This window comes from Balaenoptera physalus (assembly GCF_965194825.1).
Source record: "Balaenoptera physalus genome assembly, chromosome: 1".
Lineage (NCBI taxonomy): Eukaryota > Metazoa > Chordata > Mammalia > Artiodactyla > Balaenopteridae > Balaenoptera > Balaenoptera physalus.
Genome location: NC_138882.1, coordinates 94,990,888 through 94,997,305, shown reverse-complemented (window position 1 = coordinate 94,997,305; position 6,418 = coordinate 94,990,888).

Genomic DNA, 6,418 nt, shown 5'->3' with positions numbered 1-6,418 from the left:
GGAGCAACTAAGCCTGTGCGCCACAGCTACTGAGCCTGTGCCCTAGAGCCCATGAGCCACAACTACTGAAGCCCGTGAGCCACAGCTACTGAGCCGGCGTGCCACAACTACTGAAGCCCGCGCGCATAGAGCCTGTGCTCCGCAACAAGAGAAGCCACCGTGGTGAGAAGACCATGCACTGCAAGGAAGAGCAGCCCATGCTCGCCGCAACTAGAGAAAGCCCACGCGCAGCAATGAAGACCCAATGCAGCCAAAAAAAAAAAATATATATATATATATAAGAAAAGGCAATGAGGGAAGAGACCTAGAAGTATGCTAAATAAAAGAGATGTGTTCATTTGCAATTAAACACATCTCATATACTCGAAGTTTGATTGAGTGAGGCTACACGAAAACATCTCTGCTGTCTGGGGTAGTTTGCTGCTGTCTACAGGACATGACAGATGGACAGAGCAGGGCTGGGTTTCTTATCTGAAGAGTGACTCCAGTTCCTGGCTCCACCGTGGGCTACATGGGGGACCTTAGGTGAGATGTGTCAGCAAACCCAGCCTCAGTTTCCTCACTGTAAAAAGAAGGTTAAATTCCTGTCTCATGGGGTGATGGTGAAGTTAAATGAGGTATCACATGTGGAATCATTTTGTAAACAGTAAAGTGCTGTGCTGACAGTAACAATTACTGTGAGTAATCCTTAAACTTCGTTTTTCAGCTCACCTGTTTTTCTTCATTGCCTCACAGCTTTCCTACCTGAGACATGTAACTAGCATTTAAATGCCATGCTAAGGAGTCCAGAAAATCTACTTCCCAGCAAAAGCTATAAAATATCCCATTCTAATTGAGAGAGACAATGGGGAACAGTGACTCAGAGGCAGCTCCAGGGGAGTGGCCAGCTCAGACAGGAGGCTTTGAAGAGACTCTTCAAGTCTTAAAAACGTCTTCTTGCATGGGTGTGCCAGGGAATGGGAACAGACCCACTGTAACCTTTGGTTGTCCAGGAGAAATTTGTAACCAAACTGTGATTGGATGGATGTTTAACATCACTGAAAATGGACAAGATTTTCAGATGGTAACACAAAGTCTGAACAATAACAATAAAAAAGTGATAAAGGCATTACAGCAAAACAGGACTGCTGTCCTGTCAATGAACTCTTAGAAAATCAGATTTTCTGAATTTGATAAGAAAGTATTACAGGAGGCAGTTTTCAGAGTTCTGTAAGCTTTGGCAGGGATGGGCTAGTACATGTGAGAAGAAAGCAACAGATTTAAAAAATCTGTACAAATACCAATAGAAATAAACTTGTGACTCGTTGCAACGTACCCACATCGTTAGAGATTTTGCCCTTAACATCTCTCTTTTAAATCTGACTCCAGGAAATAGATTTGGAACCTGATCAATCCCGTCCTCGACTCTGCCATCCTTCTCTCAGAATTATAAACATAAGACTATTGCAGTGCATTTCCTGCATGTGCCTTCCATGTGGCTCCAGTCTCAAACTCACACATGCAGCAAGTAAACACTCTCCAAGAGTAGTTCTGAAGTGTCACCCAGATGGTTCTCCGCTGATGGGGGAGGGGCTGGGGAGGCGGGGCCCAGGGACCGTCTGCGCTGGGAGGCACCACGTCAGGGAGGGAACCACCTTCTCCCGGTGGCAGAAGAGTCGCCCTTCCTTTCCTGCTTTGCGTGTTTGGTCGGTGTGGGGGAGCTTGAAAATATTTTCCTTTCTTTCTTTTTTAAAAAAACCCATTTCAATCCATCCCATTCCTGGAAAAACCACAATCCCCCAGCAGTCTCCAAGTCCTTCGGCTTTGAAAAACACGTATCTTCCCTGCTATCCTTTGCTTCTGTGGATCGGGTTTGAGCAGCAGTTAATTTCAGTGTAAATGAGTTTGAGGCTGAGGCTTTCATTAGTGTGTTAGGACTCCAGACTCCTGTGGTTTGACACCACTTAAATACACAAATTGTTAACTTCAAAAATTTCCCGCAATTTCTCCCCCTCTTCCAAATCTCACATGAAACTCATTTCCCAAGGAACTGACCAAGGACCCCTGACCTCTTGCCTCAATTGCTTTAAGGCCCCCAGTATTTTTTCTTGGCCTGCTGCTCTTGATGTGAGAAGGTGAACTGGACTTCAAAGGGCAGCAAGCCAGATGTCCTCTTTCCCTCGCGAGTGGCTGACTTCCTCTCGTTTGTCTGCACTCTGTGTGCATGAATTCAGGTTGGCGTCTGTTCCCCCTGGGCCTCCGCCTGTCCAGGGTGCTGCACCTAGATGCCTGGGTGCAGGGCTGTAACTTGCGTCATTTGCTGGCCCTGATGCTGCAGGGATTTGATAAAGTTCCTTGATATTTGTGCTGCTCTGGGATGAGTGGTCAGCACGGTCCAATTCAGCAGCCACGATTCACATGTGAGCACTTGATTTATGTTGATTCCTGTTGAGAACTTGAAATGTGGCTTCTGCCTTGAGATGTTCCCTAAGTAAAATACACACCAGATATCAAAGACTTAGTATGAAAAATAGAATGTTAAATATCTCAATAAATTTTTATACTGATTCGTGTTGAAGTGATAATATTTTGGAGGCACTGGGTTAAACGAAATATATTATCAACATTAATTGTACCACTTTCTTTTTACTTTTTAAGTGTGGCTACTAGAAAATGTAAAATTATGTATGTAATTCACTCTGAATCTTCATGGTCTCACATTAAGATCCCTCAGGTGGTACCTGTACCCTAGCCAGGTTGATCTCCTGTGTGTGTCCTCATGGACAGAATAGGGAGATGTGCCCACCAGTCTGGGGGCTGGAAGGGGGCTCCTGATGACTCAGACCTGCTTGGTGGCCCACAGTACACTGTAGGTATATTTGTCCTGGACAATATCCAATCACTTCCCGCAAGTCTGTGCTGGATCATTTCTCTTTGACCTTGACATGTTTAGTATATAGCTTAATGGGAGAGGACTTTAAAGATTATATAGTCTAATCTTATCATTTTACAAAGAGGGCACTAAGGTCCAGCTGTACAGTGCTAGAGGGGGGTGATTGTGAGCTCAGAGTTTGGCAGAGGAAGTTTCAAGTTCAAATCCTAGCTCTGCCACTTCTTAGCTAGGAGAACTGGGTAGGTTCGTTGAATGTTTCTGGGTTCAGTTCAGATTTCTGTCTGTTAAATGAGAATCATATTTCTCTCATTGAATTGTTGTCAGAATGAAATAAGAAAATGTATGTAAATACTGTGGACTAAATATGTGTGTCCATCCAAATTCATATGTTAAATCCTGACCCCCAATGACATGGGCCTTTGGGAGATGATTTGGGCTCCCCCCCCCATGAATGGGATTAATGCTTTTATGCAAGAGACCCCGGGGAGCTCCCTCATCCCTTTTGCCTTGTGAGGACACAGTGAAAAGATAGCCGTCTATTAACCAGACACTGACTCTGCTGACACTTTGATCTTGGGCTTCCCAGCCTCCAGAATTGTGAGAAATAAATATCTGTTGTTTATAAACCAGCCAGTCTATGGGACTCTGTTACAGCAGCTCGAACAGACTAAGACAGTAAATTACTCAGCCTGTGATCTGGCAGAAAGTGAGTACTTGATGAATAGTGATTACTATTATTTAGATAACTCTTGAAAGATCCTATGGCCAATTAGTGGCTGAGGTTGGGTTTAGAGCCCAGATCTGGACTTCCTACACCAGTGTCCTTGTTTTATCGGAGGCACCAGGACTCAGACAGAGATCAGTTGCCCACAGCTCTGCCAAGTGCTCCTGCAGCCGCCTGGCCTGCCGCCAGCGCAGCCCTCGTGTTCTGTCCTGCCTGTTGGCTTGAGTGTGTCCTCCTGGGCGCTGAAAGCTCATTGAGGGCAGCGTATGTATTCTCATTCATTATCATAGCCCTTCCATTCTTTCAACAGTGTGCTGAGTACCTATTATGTACCAGGCCCTTTTCTAGACTCTTGGGGTGCATCACGGAATACAAAGAAAGATCTTGCCTTTAGGAAGCTTGTATTCTAGCTGGGGAGATGGATACTGTGTTGGAAGATCACACAGAACTCAGTTTATATACATCCAGATCCACACACAGACCCTGCCTGGCTAGAGCAGCTCTGGCAGCAGCTCAGTCTGCGCCTTCAGTCCTGGAGCCGCTGGTGCTCCGACAGCCACTGCCAGCCCTACAGGCAAAGGGGCCACTGTGAGCGCTGCCCTCATGCTGCTCACATGTGGCCCCCATAGCTCCTCTCCTGGCGCTTGTGCTGCATCTCTTAGCTCCCACCTTCCACGCTGGGGCTTCCCTGCTGTTGCTAAGGTGAGGGACCTCCTGTGTGCTAACCTGCATTTTCATCAGCTGGAAATATGAGGGAGTTAACCCCCATGCGACAGACTTTTACCAACAGGAGACAGATGCTGAAGGACACGTTCTTTTCTCCTCCTCTGGGCAGATCGTTTGGGGTTGCATTAGCTTCATTCAGTGTCTCTGAAGATGTCCTGTGGAACTGAGCTGTCTCTTGTTACAACACTGAGGTTCTTTGGAAACGTACTCCCTTAGGTTTGCTCTCTCTGCGTCTATGCTTCACTCTCCTTTTGCCTCATTTCTGCTTCCCTGGAATTGCATTCCTTCAAGCTATGTTTTCTAGGGAACTGGGCCAAAGCAGTAGGTGATAAGTGCTGCAGAAAAAGAAAATTTAGGGTAGGGCAGGAAGGGGGATCAGACATGCTGTCAAAGGGGTGCCGTTTTCAACAGAAGTGTCAGTGTAAGCCTTGTTGAAAAGTGATATTTGAGCAAAGACTTGCAGAAGGTGAGGAAGTTAGCCACTGTGGGGAAAGGGCATTCCGTGTGGAGAGGAGGGAACAGCCAGTGCGAGGGCACTCAGGCAGAGGAAGCAGCATGGTCACAGGAGAGCAGTGAGACCCAGGTAGCTTTGGGGAGTAAGTAAGAGAGAGAATTACAGAAGAAGAGGTCAGAGAGGTAGGGGTGGGAAGGGGGTCGTTTTAGGTCTTGTAGGCTGTTGTAATGACTTGAGCTTTTACTCCAAGTGAAATGGGAGTCTGTGCTGAATTTTGAGCAACAGTATGATGTGGCATCTGGCAAGTACCTGATGGACACACAATGCTTGGCACATAAGAGGCACTCACTCAGTGTTTTTAGGTTTGAAATAAGACATGCAGCTGATCGCCCACAGACTGTTCTCTGGAGCTACACCCTGCGGAGGACCCCCAGCCCTGGAGAGAGCTAGAGCTGGACTTGCACGTTTCTAACCAAGACTTGAAAACAGATGGAAACAAAATGCCAGCATTAATCCAAAAGGCATGTGGAAGAAAAATCAAATGGGAGAAGAGGATGAATGTGTTTTCAGCAGAGCTCCATGCTTCCTTCAGAACCAGATTTGTGGAAAGTCGGCTGAACCAACCCGAAGCCTCATGGCAGAAAGTGGTTTTCGCTGGAGCCCTGGAGTTGGGAAAGGTGCATCCATCTTCCTCAAAACACGGTCACAAGGGGCCAGCTCTCCACTGAGAGCCAGGCAGGTGCTGTGAGCTTTGACTTGGAAATGTACACAACAAAGTTTGCCATTGTTGGTGCTGTGAAATCCCTTTGGTAGGGTCCTTTCAGGTTTGAGTTCTGTGGTTCACTCACTTTTTAGGTCCTGGGTGGATCTAGTGGCTGGCTCCTTTCTTGGTCATCAGGGCAGCTAAGGGCAGGAGGAGTGTCAGGAAAAAGAGCTCTCCACATGCGTCCTTATTTTCTTGAGGCTTGTCTTCTTTTCTTTGATCCCGTCCTTTTATACCTACCTCTAAAAGACTGAGTGTCAGAGATGGAGAAAGAGTCTGGGGTGGTAGCTGGGAAGTTAGAGATCTTGGAGCATAGATAAGGGAAGAGGTCAGTGAAAGCATCATCCCAAACATTCTCTCTAAGAAGGAGGAATAAATGCTACCAAGGAACGGAAAAGAAGGGAAATGTAACAACATGAATCATTTTATTCTAGGAGCAGTAGGTTGGGGGTTGGGGGAGAGAGGAGGGATTTAGTGGTTTTAGAGTCTGAATTTGATATGATATTGATGATTTATTTTTAAGAAATCTGAAGCCTTGTGCCCAGGCCAAGGAAAATGGTTGGGCTCTTTGTCAAGAATCTTGTAAGTCAATCTTCCTAATCATCTAATTTTGATGCACAGCTATCCCTCAGCTGTGCTTCTAGGAGAAAAGGCAAAGCCGGAGGGTTCTCAGTATTTTCCAAGCAAGACCACATAAATCTTTGGAAACTAGAAAAGATCATTTAGTACCTAACAAGGGAAGAGACTGAGAATTGGGAGGGTAAATAAAACACTGTGCATCTGTAGGTGATCTGAGAACCTTCCAAGATGGAGCAGCCAGCTGGGCAAGAGCAAGTCTCAAAGCTGCTTAGGAGGTTCTGCTCATTTCCCAGATGGGCA